Below are 19932 nucleotides of genomic sequence, written 5' to 3' on the forward strand. Positions count from 1 at the left end.
GATATTTAGCCATGGTGTTCATATCAGGTGCACAGTCACTGAAGTTAAAGTGGCAATGTTCACACCTCGCTAGGTCCTAGGCACGAAGTGTTATATAAGCCGTTTTTCTCACTGTGTCTCACTATGAACTTGCTGTTGTAAGTGGATAGGCAACATCTTTGGCCACAAAAAGACTTATGTGAAAATATAAATCTAAAGGAGTGTCCGCTGCGAATCTCTTCTCTCTTCTCAGACAAACAGAGGCCCGATGGGGCCATGAACTCTGGCTGGGATGTGATTTTATGGAAGCAGGAGTTGGTGATCATTTATCAAAAGGAGCGATCTGAAACGTTGCATCTCAATGGGGTGATAGAAAACAGTGTGGCAGAAATCCATTTCTCTTATCAGGGAGCCCCAAAAGATGCTTCCAAGAATTCATGAGCATTTATATCAGCATTCTTCTACAATCACAGTAAGTTGGAAATAGCCAAATACCCAAGAATAGGACATAGACTCAGTAACTTGTACAGTCACATGACTGAACAAGATTTGCAACTCAGTGTGCTCAAATGCTTGTGCGATTCTCAATGTTTTCTTGGCGGGGAAAGTAAAGTCTAGGTTTGTTTAAGCATCTGGATGATTGAGCGCACTATTGATCCCCATCCCATTGATAGTCACAATTATTTTTAAAATTTTTTTAAAGCTTATTCATTTTTGAGACAGAGAGAGTGTGACTGAGGGAGGGGCAGAGAGAGAGGGAGACACAGAATCTGAAGCAGTCTCCAGGCTCTGAGCTGTCGGCACGCAGCCTGACGCGGGGCTTGAACTCACGAACTTCGAGACCATGACCTGAGCAGAAGTCGGATGCTTAACCTACTGAGCCACCCAGGTGCCCTGATAGTCACAATTGTTGATTGTTCTGTCCCTTTTTACCACTATAGGCGTACCTTGTTTTATTGTGTTTCACTGAATTGTTCTTTGCAGATATTGCCTTTTTTTTTTTTTTTTTACAAATTGAAGGTTTGTGGCAAACCTGTGGGAAGCAAGCCTATTGGTTCCATATTTGCAACAGCATTTGCTCATTTCATGTCTCTGCATCAATATTTTTATTTTATTTATTTGTTTCTTTTTAAGGTTTATTTATTTATTTATTTTGAGAGAGGGAGAGCATGAAAAGGGGAGGAGCACAGAGAGAGGGAGAGAGAGAGAGAATCCCAAGCAGGCTCTGCACTGTCAGTGTGGAGCCGGACATGGGGCTTGAACCCACAAAATCAAGAGCCACGCAGGTGCCCTAATAAAGTATTTTTAAATTAAGATACGTAGATTCTTTTTTAGACATACTGATATTGTACACTTAATAGACTACATTATAGCGTAACCACAACTTTTATGTGCACTGGGAAGCCAAAAGATTCATGTGACTCGCTTTACTGAGATACTCGCCTTGCTGAAGCGGTCCGAAACCAAGCCTGCAGTACTTCTGAGGTATGCCTGTATTTCAAATTACAGTCGGGAACTGACAAAAAGGGATGCAAGCTGACGAAGAGCCTTCTCTTAATGATTACAGGGTGTCTAGTGTGCCCTAGGGAGGAAGGGGAGAAGACAGGAGCTTGGAGGTTCATCAAGTGGGAAAGCGAACTGAATGCAGAATTCTTCCCATAGCGAGTCGTGTTATCCACGCAAGTAAGTGAAGGGGTTTTCTACCTGTGTCCACACTTTCTCCATACTGCCAAAATCTGCCGTTTTGTGTCAGGGCGTAAGAATCTGAACCCGTGCTGGGTGTTCCCAAGCCCGTTCTCAGATGTTCACCCTTCTGGCTCTGCACCTGAGCATTGGGCATCTCTGTATCCCTTCATGCAGCGGATTGGTTCTTGGCCCTGATATTGGATTGTCCACTTTCAGCCTTTCCCTCACCCCATCTTAGTTTCCCTTTTTGCTTTCAATGCCCCAGCTTCTTGATCTTGGATGTCCTCTCTTGGTTCAATAATTTTGTGAGCAACCCTGTCAATAATGCCTTTTGTTTGCTTATTACACAGGCAGCCCCATGGACAAGGGTGAGGCCCTACAGTGGTTACAACGGCGGACAGCACAGTGGGTCCAGACACACCACAGATCATTGCCAGCCCTGCGCGGGCAGCTACTTGGCCATGTTCCTGGCCCTGAACCACACGGATGAGCTGACCTTCACATGTTAGCTATTGTTTTCCAGAGAAAACTGGGCCTATGCATGTTGTACAGACAACATGGATTTATGTCTGGTTTTGGAAAAAATAAGTTCTAGCATGCACTCTACTGAAAATAGGCCGGTTGCCGGAGCTTCAGGTCTTTTCACTGTTGTGCTGTGAAAAACCGGAGCAAATGATAAGTTCTCAACTCTTTTGCTATGGGCCAAAAATGGAAGATGTCTATAAAAGCGCCTCCCCGATATAAGGAAGTGATGCTGGTTCTAGGAAGAAGAGAAGACGGGCTTCCTAGAGGTTTCAGATGTGCTAACTGCCACGTGCACGCAGGAGACCTTAACCTCTGTAGTTTTCAGCCGGAGGCAGCGACTATCCACGGCACGTAGTAATCAGAGATAATAGTAAGCTAGAGAGAATCACTCCGCCTTGCAGTCTGGCCCTTTCCACAGTCTGAGCAACAGAAGGTATGCTCTTCCAGGCCAGGAGCCGATTCTTTCTTGTTCAGTTGTACGCTGAGCCCCCAACACCGCGTTTGACATGATGCATGCTTGCCGGAAGAGAAATGAATGAATCTGAGTGTTTTGCTTACTTATCGCTATATAACTCTCATCTGCTAATAAATGGTGTGTTGTGAAAGTGCCCATGGGATGAGAGATCACACTTGACAAAGCCAATTAACTTTTGTTGCAAAACTGCCCAGGAAATTGAAGCCACTCCATGGGAATGTCATAGTGTAGGAAGTCGACATTTAGACTCTCTATTTTTAGGCTGTATTTATGAATTTGTCATAATTCATTCAAGAATTTTTTTTTCCTCTGGGTGCTTCCTTCGTGATAGGTATGATGCTAGAAAGTGGGGAGACAGTGCTGAGGCCACTGATGGTCTGTTACATTCTAAGATGGTCTGTTACATTCTAAGCCACCGGGGTGGCTCAGTCGGTTAAGCATCTGACTTGTGATTTCGGCTCAGGTCATGATCTCACGGTTCATGAGTTTGAGCCCCACATTGGGGTATGTGCTGTTGGAGCAGAGCCTGCTTGGGATCCTTTCTCTCTCCCTCTCTCTCTGCCCCTTCCCCTCCCCTCTCTTGCTCTAGCTCTCTCACACACACACACACTCTCTCTCTAAATAAATAAATAAATAAATAAATAAACTTAATTAAAAATTTTTACAATTAAAAATGAAAAGAATCCCTTTTCATTGTGTTTAATGAATTAATACTATAATTGGCCCTTAATCCAGAGCAAAAACCAGGGGTCCAAATGAAACAGGATTGTTTTCTACATTATTTTTCTTTGGAATGATTTCTTGTCCTCCTGGTCTTTCTCAGTTGAGTGCTCAGGGGACTTTTCCTCAAACTATCGAAAGAGCAGGCATGCCCACTGGGCTATATATCCTCATGAAGAGGCCTTCCTGCCTTTGACCCTGTCTTTTGACTCGGTCTCAGGAACAGCCACCTTCCGCGGCGTCCTTCACCTGAACCCTTGAGGCAATCCAGGATCCCCCAGTGCTTTATAGTAAGGTTAGCTTCTTCTCTTGTTTTGAACTAAAGATAAACAAGCTGATTTGCTCTCCTTAAGTCTCTGTTCTAACCCCAAACGACCAGAAGCAATCCAGGCTATTCTATTAAACAAATAACAGCCTATGTAAACGAGATACAACAGTGACTGAAATGGCAGCTTCTTGTCATTTTGGGCAATCCTCATGACTAGGTCCTTGGGTGTAACCACTGTGAAAGCAGACATCAGAGGCTGAAACCACTCTTTCCAATGGAGAATGGGAAACAGCAAAGGTCTTTAATTTCTACCCAGTTTCAGGTATGACACAAACCAGAAGTTGCCATTTTAACAAAAATCAAGAGCTCATGTACAAGTCTACACATGGCCACTTTGAAATATGGGTTATACAGCTGACCGGTTTAATTTCTCAGAGTATCGTGGAAGCAGAGGAAATGTTCCTAAAGCTTAGCATTGCTTGGAGCTCTGTGGTAGCCAGACACTGGGTATGCAAGTGCTTTGTTTAGCACCTGTGGCCTGGTTGAAATCCCAGCTGACAGCTTTGGTGCATAGACACTGTCCTGAGCCTCAACCCCTTCCATCACTCTGCTATTTGCAGCCCCCACCCATGACCCTTCCCAGCCTCTCCTCACAGTCCAGGGTCTCAAGAGATTACGTCCAGGACTGGGCTTTAGTCCTGTGGCCCATATCAGCTTGTTGTTAAAGCTGTACTGTTCGTAAAATGTATTTAAATATCATTCCTGAAAGGGATTACTCTAATGCCGATGGCTTGACCAAAAAATAATGTAGAAGATACCAAGAGGACTGGAAGGAAGGGAGAAGCAAAATTATTATAGATGAAAATAGGATCACTTCCCACTCATGAGGTAAGATGATGAAACAGGCCCAAGGCTCAACCATATATTATTTGAAGTCTCTTAAAAATATTACCTAGAGGGGCACCTGGTTGGCTCAGTCGGTGGAGTAGTGTGACTCTTGATTTCTGGGTTGTGAGTTCGAGCCCCACGTTAGGTGTGGAGATTACTTGAAAATAAAATCTTTTAAAAAAAATCTTACCTAGATTCCTGGAATAAACGTATAACCGGCCTCACTCCAGAGTGTGTCAGTCTGTTCACCACTGGCTCCACAGTGCCCAGGACAGGGCACGGTCTCGCCACCTATTTGTTGAGTACATGAGCGATTTCACATGCATCCTTACGAAGGATGATCTCTTAGGGTTCTTTGTATTCTGAGAGAATGAGAACACATTTAATAACACAGATGAGATCCGTATTTACTCAGTTAATCTATTTGAGAAGAATTGGGGGCACCTGGGCGGTTCACTTGGTTAAACGTCGACTTTGGCTCAGGTCGTGATCTTGCAGTTTGTGGGTTCGAGCCCTACATCGGGCTCTCTGCTGTCAGCACAGAGCCCACTTCGGGTCCTCTGTCCCCCCACCCCTCTCAGGCCCTCTCCTGCTCATTCTCCTTCTCTCTCTCTCTCTCAAAACACAACAACAATAACAACAAAACAACCCACAACCGCAACAAAAAGAAGGATTTATCATTTTACTATAGGCTAAGTGTGGAGACTACAATAATGTGAGGCAATTTTTATTCGTCCATTTTACAGACGACTTGCTCAGCGGCAAGTCAGAAAATAGATCCAGAGCCCCAGTCTTCAGTGTTAGAGACTTTGTTAAGCAGTGTCTGTATTTATAGTTTTGGCTGTGCCATGGCTGTTCACGTATGTGTGTTATACTTCATTTGCCAAGATGGCAAATCCATCCTATATGGATACGTGATACACTTTGAATGCTTTCTTGTCGGTTTGCTCGTTTGACTCTAGATGTACACAACTGTAGTCAACACGTGTGTTTCCGGTAAGTGCATTATAAACAGAAGTTTTCTAAATTGAATCATGCTTTTAGTGTACCAAAAAAAAAAAAAAAAGCCATTTTGGGAAAGGTATTGTGTCTTGTTTATCTTTTGATCCTTAGAACCTAGGACAGTGCCCAACATGAAGGTGCTCCATAAGCAAGTCCATCAATTAATTAATGGATATATGCTTCCATGAGTCAGTTAGGACTCCAAAGAAGCCTTCCTTGTGTGCTTTTGACTGCTGTTTTTGGGGATGATATACTCGGGTGGTGAGAAGTGGAGGGGGGAGGTATCAGGCTGTGGATCTAAGCCCTTGCGGCTGATATGCTAGGGGTTCCCATTCAACGTTCACGGCAGCTCACCCAGCACCTTGGGCAGAGCAGGAAGCGCAAATATGGCATAGACTGGACTCTCCCCTCGAAGAGTGTGTATTTGGATGTTGTATGCGGACTGAGCTGGTGAAGTGTGAACCTGTGGTGTCCTAGTACTCAAAGAAAATAATAGAATTCCATGGTTTTCAACACCTCAGAGATCCTACCCCCTTACAAGAACTTTGCCTCAGATTCTCTTCAGGTAGAAAGAGCTTCATTCAGATTTCTCTAGGATGAGGGAAATGCGATAAATATAACGTAAGGACTCCTGAAAGAAGATATGCTTGTCCTACTCTCTTCCAAACCACAACCATTATAAGCAAATTCCATTTTGCAGCCAGCCTGGTCCTTGTCCCAACCTTATTTCTGACCGATCGGTAGTGTGATCAAGTCAAACTTTATTTCCTAGAGGCAAGGTGAGCTCTTTCCCTGGTCCTGTCCCCAGTCAGCCCTTCCCGGATCTACTCTGGCCTCCTGAACCTTACAATGCCATGATTCTTAGCAAACTTCTGAGGAATAAAAACTCTGATGGCTTAACAGAATCCTTTCCTAAATTAAACAACACATATGAATGCGATAAAGTCATGCTCCAAATAATTCATTCTCTAGTTTAAAAACTTCACACTGCATTTCTTAAAATGAGTCACACATTGTGAATAAAAGAGCTTATTACGTGTTATTCGTACTTCGGCACTCCATATTCTGGCCCAGAGTTAGAGAGTGATCAAGAACTCCACTCTTTCTCTCTCTCTCTCTGTCTTTCTCTCTCTCTCTCTCTTTCTTTCCTTGGAGAATTCAACGACACACTGTTATGGCTCTGTCGGTACTATCGGCTGATTATCTGAACACCAGCTGTGGCTTCCTTTGTGACTATTTGGACGTAACGAGCAAGCATGAGTCCAAATCAAATTACCTTTCTCTGCTGTTTCCTGTCCTCTGACCACATGTTCTGACCACATGTTTAGTTTAGAAGAGAGAGACTGCTCCTTCATCCTTTAACAACTTGTTTTTGCTGGAAGCATAACAAGTGTTCCCAAGGCCTGGAGAGCCGGGACAGTTTGCCAGATGTCACATGGAGAGTCATTACTTCATTTCCAGGGATGTGATGCAAGCTCGGCCCTCGAGTCGTGGATCATGTTTAAACCAATATTTTAAAATATAGGGAGATAGATGAAAGGGTGCATGTCATTTCAGTAAATGCTCTTTTTTTTTCTCAGGCCAAAACCAATAACTTAGTCTGGGAGTTCCAGGCCAAAATTTTTTACCCTTGAAAGCCTCCGTGTTAGGAAAAAAAAAAAATCACAGCATATGTTTTGCATTGTGGCAAATGTTGAAGGCTCTATGGCTCTGGCCCAGGCGTCCTTGCCTCAGCTGCTGTCCCTCGTTTTAAGGCTCTGATACTTTAGCAAGACTTTTCCTTTCCTGAGCCTGACCCATGACTTTTAACCTCCCGCATGCTCTCTCGATGGCCATCCTCACTGGGCTCCACTCACGGGAAACTGCTGTGTTTTTTCCTGGATGTGAAACTTCAGCTCCTGTCTCCATTTCGTGAATCAAGCTACCCATCTCCTGAGTTCTTCCTCCAATTCTGCTTTTTGAGTATTGTCTACCACTTGCCGTCCCTGCGTTTAATGACAACACCTAGCGTTTATTAAACTCGTCTGTCAGAGGAAGTTTAGCACTAAGGTTAAGACCATAGGTTCAGGGGCAGTTGGCTGAGCGTCTGACTTCAGCTCAGGTCATGATCTCGCAGTTCGTGAGTTCGAGACCTGTGTCGGGCTCGGTGCTTACAGCTCGGGGCTGGAAGCCTGCTTCGGATTCTGGGTCTCCCTCTCTCCCTGCTCCTCCCCTGCTCTGTCTCTGTCTCTGTCTCTCTCAAAAATAAATATACATTAAAAAGTTTTTTAAAAACGGCCATGGGTTCAGATGAACTTGTTTGAAGACTAGGGATGCTACATGCTAACTGTGGGGCTTTCCTAGACTTACTTGACCTCTCCTTACCTCAGTTTCCTCATCCACTCAATGAGGCTGACCATTCTACCTCCCTCACAGTACTGTGTGAGAACTAAGATCAAATACACAATAGGAAACCATGTTAAATGTTAGCTATGTTACCCTTACCACACTCGGGTTCTGTGGTGACAGACTTTTAAGATGGCCTCATTGACCCCTGCCTCCTCTGTAATCTCTTCTTCTTGAGTGTAAGCAGGAACCAATAACTTACTTCCAACAAACAGAGTATGGTTAGAGCAATGAGATGTCACTTCTGAGATTGTGTTATGAGAAGACTGTCACTTGTTTTCAACTTTCTTTCTAGATGCCTCTTGGATTGCTCATTCTGGGGGAAGCCAGCTGCCATACTAGGAGACAGCACCCAGAGAGGCTCCTGTGAGAGCATGGAAGCAAATCCTGGGGATGACTGTAGCTGAGCTGACACTTTGGTTGCAGGATTGTGACAGACCCAGCCTAGCTGCTCCCAGACTCCTGACCCACAGAACTGGTGAGATAATAAATACTCTTGTTTCCAGCTGATATGTTCCAGGGCAATTTGTTACCCAGCCCTAGGTAACTAACACAGGTGTTATGGTACTCACTTCACATATGATATCTTCTTTATCTTCACAGCCACTGAAAAGGGTAGGACATGAGAGGGTGGGGAGGGGCAGAGAGGGACAGAGAGAGGATCCCAACCAGGCTCCATGCTGTCAGTGCAGAGCCCGATGGGGGGTCCGATCCCCCGAACCACGCGATCATGACCCGAGTTGAAATCAGGAGTTGGATGCTCAACCAGCTGAGCCACCCAGGAGCTCAAAGGTAGGACATGTTACCCAATTTATAAATGAAACAGTGGAGGATCAGAGATGCTAAGTCCCTTGGCCACACACAGGGGTATGGGGTGGAGCCCAAATTTGAATACAAATCTTCCCACCTGCCAAGCTCATCCTTTAGGGTCTATTGCTTCTTCTGGGAAGCACATCGGTTCTTTCAGTTTTTCATTCATTCAGTCAACCAATTAACCCATCATTCATGGATTCATCATCCCAACATTCGTTAATCATTTATCCGCTCAACAATGACGTGCTAGGTACGGCTCTGAGGAGTAAGATTAACAAGATTACTGCCCTCCCCAAGCTTCCAGCCCAGCAAAGATATGGAAATAATAATTTCATGCTATGGTGAGCACTATGGCTCACATACATGGTGTCGCAGGACAAAGATCGGTGGGGGCAAAGGGAAGGTGGGTCATTTGGATTGGAAGGTCAGTGACATCCAGACACCTGAAGGGTCAGATCCAGCCAGCGAGGGGAAGGCTTTTAGAAAGAGTTGTCTGGGAGAATGGCCTCCTCTCTCCTTCATTTCCTATTCCTTGGTTTTCCACTACAGCTTTACTGGTGCTTTTTTTTTTTTTTTTTTAATGAAATTTGTTGTCAAATTGGTTTCCATCCAACAGCCAGTGCTCAAACTACAACCCCCAACCTCAGAACCTGTCCTACCTGTCCAGGCTTAGAGCTGCTGTCTTCTCAGAGCAACATTATGTGCCTCTCTTATGAGTTCAAATAGTTCCTATTTGCATCATCCCTTCAAGGCTGTTCCCTTTCTCTTGCATGAATTTGGAAATATTTACCCAATTAAAACACCACAATATTTCCTCAAGCCTTGTTGTCTTTCCATATGTACCGGTTCCCCCTACCTCATATTGGGGCTGTCTCCTCATTCATAAAGGGATTATGATTGTCATATTACAAATGTAATATGCAAATATGCATTGCCTGGCATATAGAATGTTCTAGAATGATATGTTAATGTTGATCAATGTAAAGACATTTGTTATCCAGTCATTAAAGTTCATGATCAGGTTGTATTTGAATGACAGGGTAAATTCAAATATACATTAAATAGTAAGCAATAACTCTCATGGGAGCTTACATTCTGGCCAGAGCCCTAGCTCTCATCCTAACTGTGAAAGTAATATATTAATTAGAACATATCTTAGCTAACTTTCATTTCCTAAACAGTCTTTTGGACATAGTCTTTCTGCTCATAATGTAGTATGTTGTTTGAAATACAGATGGCTTCCATTTTAATTGTTTTGAAAGTGCTATTAAGGAGGATGCATCTCACATATTGAAGACGAAAGAGGCTGAGAGAGGCCGGTGGTGGGGGGACAGTGGAAGGAAGGACAGGAAAGGAGAGGAATGACAGAAGGAGCAGAGGTCCAAAGGGGTCTTGTGGTGAATTACATTCTTGTATAGTAGCGACAAAGGCAGATGAAGGGCTGCCGAAAACAAAACATGGATGCCTTCCAAACACGTTTTACATATTGACTCAGTAAAGAAACATCGACCCATTTGCAGCTTTAATATTATTCGTGATTTACATGGGAATTCGGCTGTCAAGTTCAAGCTTAATTTCTACACTCCGTGGTCAGTCCTTATGTAGTAATTAAAGACTTTTCAGCATAAGTCAAATCTCTCCCTGCGATATGTTCTGTGAGCTACAGCACTAACAAAAATGAATGTCGTCCTTAATACAAACTGAGATGTTAGAAAAGGGTTTATAAATGAGACTAGAATATAAGCAATCCGGTCCGAAAATAACCATTATGGTATTACAGCTGCTGAAGCGACTCCACACTGGGGTCCACAGCTGGTCTTTTAATGGCTGGAAGCAATGGATTGGGTAAAGAACTCAATTTTAAATTTACTAAGTTTATCTAACCACAGCTGAGAAGAGCCTCGTACTGAAATTGTGGCATTTTCGATTTCCATTCAGCAAACTTACCTCCAGCGCGCTCCCAAATGACAGGTGAGGTATTGGGTTTCGCACAGTGATGTCCTGTTGTCGGTGCACCCTAAGAATTTAGACGTATTTGGGCCCTGTTAGGATTGATGACTGGGTTTATGAGTCAGGATTCTTCAGAGAAACAACCGTGTGCGTGTGTGTGTGTGTGTGTGTGTGTGGAGAGAGAGAGAGAGAGAGAGAGAGAGAGAGAGATTTCGAGGAATTGGCTTACACCCTTGTGCAGCCTGGCAAGCCTGAAATCTTTGGGGGGGGGGGGTGCAGATTAAAACTCAGACAAGAGTTGAGGTTGTAGTTTTGAGTTTGAAATCCATAGATGAGACGAGCAGGCTGGAAACTCAGATAGAAACTCAGTCTTGAGGTGAAATTCCTTCCCCAGGAAACCTCAGACTTTTGCTCTGGGTATTCAGCTCACTGGATAAATGGCATCACCATTATTGAGGGCAATCTCCTCCACTGAGTCAACTGATTGCAAATATTAGTCACATCCACAAAATACCTTCACAGCACCATCGAGACTGGTGTTTGGCCGAACAACTGGGCAACGTAACCTCACCCAGTTGATAAATAAAATTAACCACCACAACTGGCCACTAGGACTAAGACCCTAAATAATCAGGACACCGTGGCTACGTCTTAACCCCCGATTTTAAGCACCAGGCAGGCAGGGGGGCTCATTCCTCATGACTCGGGGACCCTGCTCCCACACTGTGAGCCTCCAGTATCCTAACACAAAGTCCCTGACGTCACTTCCCGCTGCTGGATCCCACATTCCAGGTGTCTTGTCAAAACATCGACACTGCCCAACCACCTCTCTGTTTTTCAGAGGGTTTCTCCTTCACTTCTTAACCTTCCCACAGGTGACATCCAGATTGTCTTGAAGATTGGCCAACGTCTTAAGGAGGAAGGCAGTACAGCCCTGGGCTTGGCTCTCCAGCCTTTCCTTCTCAGAGGATCCCGTGGCACCCAAGGTCTCTGATTCTTGTCCAGCCAACCTAAGGCATCAGCCAAAAGCTTTGGGGCTTCCTCGGTCTCCTGTTGGTGGCCCGAGGCTTCTGCCTGCCTCCTGGACCCCTCTCGGTAGCAAACGGAGAGGGAAACGTGGATGCCGCTAGGTGGCTCGTCTCTTAGTGTTGCCTCTTTCTATGCGATTTTGTCTTCGTAGGTTGTGGCTGCTCGACGGCTATCAGGTGCCTTCAAGCAAACGGTTTCTACTGCTTCATCTCTTTTCTATCTGTCCTCAGTGACAGTGTTGGTCAGCTGTAAGATCTTCCATCATCCCTCATTTGCCTTTCTTTTTTAGCCATCCCCATTTTATTGACATACATTGAACTTTTTAGAACATCTGGAATTTCTTTTGTTGTAGGGGTAAGAGATAACATTCCCCTCCCCTCCAAGTATCTGAATTCCCCAGCACTCTTTCCTCTCTCTGTACAACAGCTATAGTTACAACCCATAGGTGCTGTCATATTTTCATTAGCTTTATATTCTAGATATCCTGTGTCAGAAAGTAGAGGATTTCTTTTTCTATTTTGGGGTGATCTGCTTTTTTCCCCCTAGCTTTGTTATTATGTTTTAGTTTTATTTTATTACGAGCATAGCATGCTTTCTGTCCTATTTCTACCTTCTGGAATTCATTGATGTCATTTATAGCTTAATGTATGGTCTATTATTATCACGGTTCTATAAGCAATTGGAAAGAATGTGATTTATAGAGCGTATGTGAATGTGTGTGAGCACATAATCTCTCTTATCAAATTATTCTGTTCTTCTCTTTGTCACATTTTGTGAACTTGACCGGTCTTACGCAGGGAAATTTTTAACATGCGTATACACGCTTGCTTTGTGAGCTCTGATGTTACTATCTATCTACATGGTGGGTTGGGTACTTTTACCGTTATATGTAGCACTTCTTTGTCTCTTTTTTTAAAGTTTTTATTTATTTTATTTTATTTATTTTTGAGAGAGAGACAGAGAGGGGTTGTGGAGAGAGAATCTCAAGCCGACTCTGAGCCAAGAGCCAAGAGCCAAGAGCCAAGAGCCTTATGCGGGGCTTGAACTGACAGACCCTGATATCATGACCCGAACTGAAGTCGAACGCTGAACCAGCTGACCACCCAGGTCACCCTCTTTGTCTCTTTGGATGCCCCTTTCTCCCCAGAAATCAACTGTTCTGACATGGAGACAATATTCCTCGCGATAGGTAAGTTTAGCTCACGTGTGTGGATTTCATACCATGGATATGCGAGGTCTTACTTTCGTCCTAATATTTTCTGATTTCTCCTCCTTGTTCTCCTTTTTAATCTTTGTCTATATGTGTCTGGGCTTTATTCGTCGAGGAAGGGAACAAAAAGCCAAACACAAACCAGAGAAATTATTACAAGGGACACACATACGATAGGGGCCATTAAAAGGAGACTTTTGTAGCTGATGCTTCTTCTCCCCAAAACAGGGCCAGGAGGAGCTTCGGGGCTCCTCAGAAGTCAGTCTCTCCTCCCCGCCCCTCTGATGAACTGCTTCCTGCAAAGATCCCGGGTCTGTGTGTTTCCTCTTCTAGTTATCTCTTCTCTGCTCTTCCATGGGGCCAAAGAAGGCCAAGGAAGCCCCAGCTCTGGCCCTCGTGCCCACTTGCAAAGGATGTTGACCACACCTCCCAAGGGGGCCACCTCCTGGGAGTCCCTGCTCCGCCAGCTTCGGGTGTCCTTCCTCCGAGACGTCCCAAAGCTTGGCTTATTCCCTACCTTTGGCAGAATTTCCACTTGGGTTTGGGTCAGAGATATTTTACAGTTTCCTTAAAGACCAAGTTTGTGATTCTGCATCCGACCGTCCTTGAGATATTCGCATCATATCACAGAGAAAAGAACTGATACATCTTCGATCTGACATAGTGAAGGCAGGAAAATAATAGCTAACATTTAAATAGGACTGAATGTGTAGGACAGCGTAAAGCACTATTTTAAGCATTTGAAAATAGATCAACTCAACATTTTTACTTTATAGATGAGGAAACAGAGGCACAGAGAAATTAAGTAGCTTGCACTAGGTCACAGTGTTAGAGGAGCCAAGGTTTGAATCGAGGCGTTTGGGTTCCAGAGGTCGTGGGATGTTTTGCTACAGAGTCTCTCAACCGTGTCCACATCATACTCTGCTTTCCAGAAGCAGTGAGACGGATCCTGATTTTCTCCCACTTCAGCGATCTGGTAAAAGTCGGACAACTTTCCACTTGCTGGCCATCAATTTTTTGTTCTGGGTTGAGTGATGGAGCAATAATTTGAACTGTACAGTGGGGGGAAAAAAACCAGACTTGAATTTGGTAACTCTGGTATCCCGTCCCAGCTCTGTTTCTCCCTAGATCTAAGCCCTGGACATGTTATTAAACTTTCTGATTCTTGGCTTCTTCATATAAGTGAAATCCAAATGCCACCAGGCTTCCCCATCCAAAGTCTGGTCTCTAGACAGAGAAACATGATAGGTTGTCTATAGTAAATCGATGACTCCCTCAAAGCTGTGCAAAGGACGACGTGGTTTGTAACCTGGACCAACACTTCTTAAAAACCCTCTCGTTGGGGGGCACTTGGGTGGCTCAGTAGGTTAAGTGTCTGACTCTTGGTTTCGGCTCAGGTTATGATCTCACAGTTCATGAGTTCGAGCCCCACGTCAGGCTCTGTGTTGACACTGCAGAGCCTGCTTGGGATTCTCTCTCCCTCTCTCTCTCTGCCCCTTCCCTAGTCCCTCTCTCTCTTTCTCAAAATAAATGAATAAATAAACTTAAAAAAATTTTGTAATCCCTTCTTTTTTTAACACTCTTTTCCCTAAAAATTTTCTGAATCGCTAAATTGCTCTGAAATCCCTATTCTTCCTCTCACTGTAAACTCTGGGCCCCAGATGTTCCCTCTAAACCTTTCCCTGCATCGCTTCTGCCTCCCCTCAATTCCTCTGTATCCTATTTAAATCTCTTCTTTTTGATGTTTCTCTTTCTGGAAGAATTCTCTTCCCTCCTCCTTTCAAATGCAAAAATACTTAACCCATTCTTTGACTGCTAGAATGCTTGGAAGTCGCTTAAAAATGCCTTGAAGTGTTTTCCTAAATGTTTTCTGAGGACCAGGTTATTTTGGAGTTGTAGCCAAAAAGTGTCTCTTTTTTTTGTCACAGAATTCATCTAGCATTGGTAATTTTTTTTTCTCATTCAACAGATTGGAAAAACAAATTCATGCACTGACTTTCTGGTTGGACTTCAGGTGAGATGTGCTTAAGGCTAGAGCTCTTCCTCAGTATTTGATTTTTCCAATATTTGTGTTTTAAAAATATACAGATAGGTGTTTATATTTGTTGGTTTAAATTCTGTCTTATTTCACTTTGGAAATACAAATCAAAACCACGATGAGATATCACTTCATACCTGTCAGAATGGCTAAAATCAACAACACAAGAAACAACCGATGTTGGTGAGGATGCGAGAAAGGGGAACCCTCATGCACTGCTGGTGGGAATGCAAACTGGTGCAGTCACCATGGAGAACAGTGTGGAGGTTCCTCAAAAAGCTAAAAATAGAACTACTTGCTTATTAGGTATTTACCCAAAGGATACAAAAATCCAGATTCGAAGGGGTACACCCACCCCAATGTTTATAGCAGCGTTATCTACAATAGCCAAAGAATAGAGAGAGCCCACATGTCCATTGACTGATGAATGGATAAAGATATGGTATATATATACGTACATATATATGTATACGTACATATATATGTACGTATATATATACAATGGAATACTACTCAGTCATCAAAAAGAATGAAACCTAGCCTTTTAGCATGGCAAATCAGATTTTACTTTCAATTAAGCATTGGTAATGGAGTATCTGGTAATCGCTGGAAATAATTCTGTGATTGAGTTTTGTACCCCTGTATATGGATCATTTCTTCTCCATAATGTGTCCCCAAATGCAGCTTTGTTTTCCAGATACCTTGATGCAGAATACAGTTTTTTCATCATCAGGTGAAAAAAAAGAACTTTCGACATAGTACCCCATATTCCTCTTAGGAAGCCAGGAGGAAGTGTGTGGTCTTAGCATGTCTCTTAGAAAGCAAAAGAAGGAGAAATATTAATGACCAGATACTGAGCTCTTCAGAGGAGGCAGACGGAAGGATGTGATGTCGTCTATAACTGAGTGTATTTTATCCCTGCCAAACAGAAAAATAGGATAATAATACTTATTTTACAGTGTTTTTTAAAATGTTTATTTATTTTTGAGAGACACAGAGTGTGAGCAGGGGAGGGACAGAGAGAGAGGGAGACACAGAATCCCAAGCAGCTCCAGGATCTGAGCTGTCAGCCCACAGCCCCACGCGGGGTTTGAACTCACAAACCGAGATCATGACCTGAGCTGCAATCAGATGTTTAACCAGCCGAGCCACCCGGGCGTCCCTTTATCTTACAATATTGTTAAGATTCTCATGTGAGAACATTCATGACAGGCACCCGAAATACATCAGTGCATAATAGGGACTCAAGGTGTCTCGGTTCCCTTTCTATAGGAGGGAACTGCTCCTATACAAATAAATTTTTGTACATAAAAAGCAGGACCAGCAACAGTATTCAATGCCTCAAACGCTACTCGGTGTTTACTGAAGAAGTGTTAGATCTCACTTCCATTTCAGTTTTTAAGGCTCCGATAATTAATATTAGAATTTTCCTTGAACATTGCATGAGACGCATGCGATGTTCATACTTCCATGCGTACTTTCTGAAGTATCTCCCAGTCAGACTTGCCGGCTTTTTTTCACCAACTGCACCAGCAAATTAAAGCAGGCAGGTCTATAACAGACTTTTAGAATCATTTGTCAGAGGAATTGGCCTGTAATTTTTTATGCCAACAAGCACAGTTGACCAAATATGGATTTAAAGAAGGGGTAGGGCGCCAGAATTATTGAAAGGTTTTCTTCTGTAACAGTAGCAATTGTTAATGAGCTTATGGGATGAGTCATCGAAATTTTCAGCGATTTTCAGTTGAATAGCAATGTCTGATGAGAATCAGATCAGTCTTTGTCAGCGTAAAGTTGAACAGCGCAAAGTTGTGGACTGGTGCTGAAGCTGCATTCTGTGACCACTGGAAAGAGTATTTCTTTGTGCAAATTATTTGCCAGAATCGAAGCAGACGGTGGCAACTTATTTCTATGCACTGTCAACACAGAACCAATCCACCCAGACCATTGATTTTTCCTTCCTTACAAAACTGAAAAAAAGTGCTCTCTTATTTGTAATAGTCAAGCTTAATCCTCACAGCCCAGTGGAATAGGTATGATGTCCATATTTTTCTAGGGAACCTAGTTCCCTAGAAAATAATCAGACTAGAGCTAACCCAAAGAAATGCCACAATGCTCTTAAGACTCTGATTCATCTAGTCCCAAACATAGAGCAGATACTGAGAACAAGGAATACCCCCAGACTTCCCGATTTTTCCGAGGGTAATTATGGTTATGCTTTTAAGCCTATTTATTTATTGCCATTCATTCTTCCTTATTTTATTTTACTCTGTTTTTAGTCTTGTATCCCTTGACTGTAGCCGATTCCTTCTGTATATTACCTGCTGTGACAAGCTGTCTTTTATTTGAGCCAGATGAGTAATAAATATTACACCACGTAAGAGGTGTCTAACTCTCCCCTCTGACAAGGGCTTGAGTGACTGTCCTAACTATATGGTTAGTTTCAACTGAATCGTCCTTATTCTTTCGTCCTTTTCGATGCACAGCTTCGGCCAGGACTAGTTCTGTGAAGTTCTGAGAAGTGTCCACACTGCCCTGGTTTAATATTTGAGGATTTCTTTCATGAAATAGATTCTTTCACATTATCCATTCCCGTTGTGACCTTTGTAAGCGAAGGTCATATCACTTTCAGGCTTTATCTTTGCGAAATAAAACCTTACTGTTGTTGCTGGCGTATTAGGCTACTGTTTTATTAATTAATTCCAGGCTTATTTCCTTATCTGTAAAATAGAAACACAAGTAATGCTTACCTTACATGCTAATTGTGGCCATTACATTTCATTAAGTGGCTTCTGTAAGGCATTTACACGGTGGCCAACTTATAATTAGTACTTAACAATATCACCTAGTATTATGATGTCCCTTCATCGAATATATATAAGGGTTACTCCACGTGCCAGATGTGGTGCCGAGCCCTGTGTGTACAGAGATGAAGAAAAGAGTACAAACACCCTTGTGGAACTGATAGTCTAGACGTGCTGTCCCGTAGAATTTCTGCATCGAAGGAAATAGCGTCTATCTGAACTGGCCAATACACTTTTGAATATGTGAACTGTGGCCAGCACGACTGAAGGAAGGAAGTTTTAACTTCATTTAATTTTACTTAATTTAACTTAAATAGCTTCGTGTGGCTCGCGGTGGGACCGTGCAAATCTACACCCGGGAGCCGGCTATGTAAACAATCTCAATAGAGTAAGCTGATTGCTGTATTAGAGGCAACTGCTATAAAATACAGAGGCAGAAGTGACTGCTTCTCCTTGGGAAAAATCAGGAAAATTTCACATAAGTGATGATATTTAAGTTGGAGGTTAAAGGACATATGGAGTTTTTTTTTTTTTTAGAAGAAAAGTGGAGGGAAGGGTGTTCTGGACCCAGGGGACTCCATGTATAAAGGCACAGAGCCTAGAAAGAGTCTGGCATACCCAGGACAACTTGAGTTAGGTTTATTGAGTCCCAAAGTACTTTCCTGCTCTGAAACAAGTCTGCAATTTTTCTGCCCAATCATCAGTATAGCAGTCTGGCTGCATACGGTTCATTCCCAAACTCCACATTTGTTATAATAATAAGTGAATAATCAACAACCCTCCAATCTGCAACCTTGCTAGTCTCCTCCAAATCATTTATGGGTTAAATAAAGGTGACTTCAGGCATGATCTTTATGGGACTGCAGTTCTTTTTTTTAATTTTTAATTTTTAAATTTATTTTTGAGAGAGAGACAGACAGATGAGAGAGAGAGAGAGAGAGAGAGAACATGAGCAGTGGAGGGGCAGAGACAGAGGGAGACACAGAATCCAAAGCAGGCTCCAGGCTCTGAGCTGTCAGCACAGAGCCCGATGCGGGGCTCGAAATTGTGAACCATCAGATCATGACCTGAGCTGACGACGGACACCTAACCAACTGAGCCACCCAGGCGCCCCTGTGGGACTCCAATTCTTATCCTTCTCTTTGCTTTTTGCCTCTAAGACATTTCCTTGCTTTTTAATAATGCGATTCCATCCTACCTTCTTTTGCTCAATTCTCCACATCCAAATTAATGCTATGACCCCTTCTGATGATGTGGCATCATTTTTGTCTCCTCCCCACCGCCCGCCCTGTATTCACTCCACACTTCTCCAATCATCGCAGCATGGAGGCTTCGGTGTGCGTCACCCAATGGCAATTTCCAGAGTATATGCTGGTTGTAGGAGACCCTCAGGTGTCATCCCCTTCTTTTCAGCTCTGGCCTCAGTCAGTCTTTCAGGTCCCACGGTGGCATTGCCTAGGACTTTGGATTAATGACTGTGGGAAGAGATGCTCTCTGGCTTTGGATGTGAGCAAGGAAACACATGGCCACGATTCTGTGGTAGCTCACTTGAGGAACAGAAGGGGGCACTGCTGAAACAATTTCAGGGAATGGGATTGGGGCATTGATCAAAATGTGCCTAAAACTTGATTATCCACACACACTGAATTTCCCTTTGTCATAAGACAATTTTGAGTTGGATTTTCTTTCCTTTTTTTTTTTTTTTTTTTCAACAATAGATCCTAACAGATATGACTGCTTAACTAGACTAACCTTTATTTCTTAATTGACTTCTGGATGAGTTCCCCGAGGATAGGTCTTCTCTAACTGGTCAAGTGGTCTACTTCACCCTTGAAATGGGCAAGAAGTTCCCTGATTAAAAAGTTAGCAAGCCCAGATATTAAGCCACGTCTCTTATTCCAATACCTATTTCTTGGTCCCATCTCAGAGTTAAGAGAATCTCAGAGATTCACCCAGAATCTCTGGGTGCAGAGATCCCAGAAGTCATGCTGATCAACATGGCTGACTTGGTCCTTCATGACTCCTGAGTTGGTCTTGATCTAAGTCTGATAACTTCTCTTCCTTTGCCCACAGACTTCTCTAGAAGAAGAATCTGTCTACATATGATGCAGGAACTGAAGGAGTACTGGAGAGTTACTTTAGGTAATAGAGCATACTCTC

The 19932-nt window shown here is 43.3% G+C and overlaps 1 long non-coding RNA gene across 1 annotated transcript; it reads left to right on the forward strand.

Annotated features, from left to right (window-relative positions):
- The first annotated feature begins 212 nt into the window (after window positions 1-212).
- On the forward strand, window positions 213-9622 carry LOC131492591 (uncharacterized). Its single transcript, XR_009252153.1, has 4 exons — window positions 213-451; window positions 1566-1662; window positions 2016-2623; window positions 8224-9622. It is a non-coding gene; the product is annotated as an uncharacterized LOC131492591 (long non-coding RNA).
- Window positions 9623-19932: the final 10310 nt, after the last annotated feature.

Source organism: Neofelis nebulosa, chromosome 13 (genome assembly GCF_028018385.1).
Source record: "Neofelis nebulosa isolate mNeoNeb1 chromosome 13, mNeoNeb1.pri, whole genome shotgun sequence".
Classification (NCBI taxonomy): domain Eukaryota; kingdom Metazoa; phylum Chordata; class Mammalia; order Carnivora; family Felidae; genus Neofelis; species Neofelis nebulosa.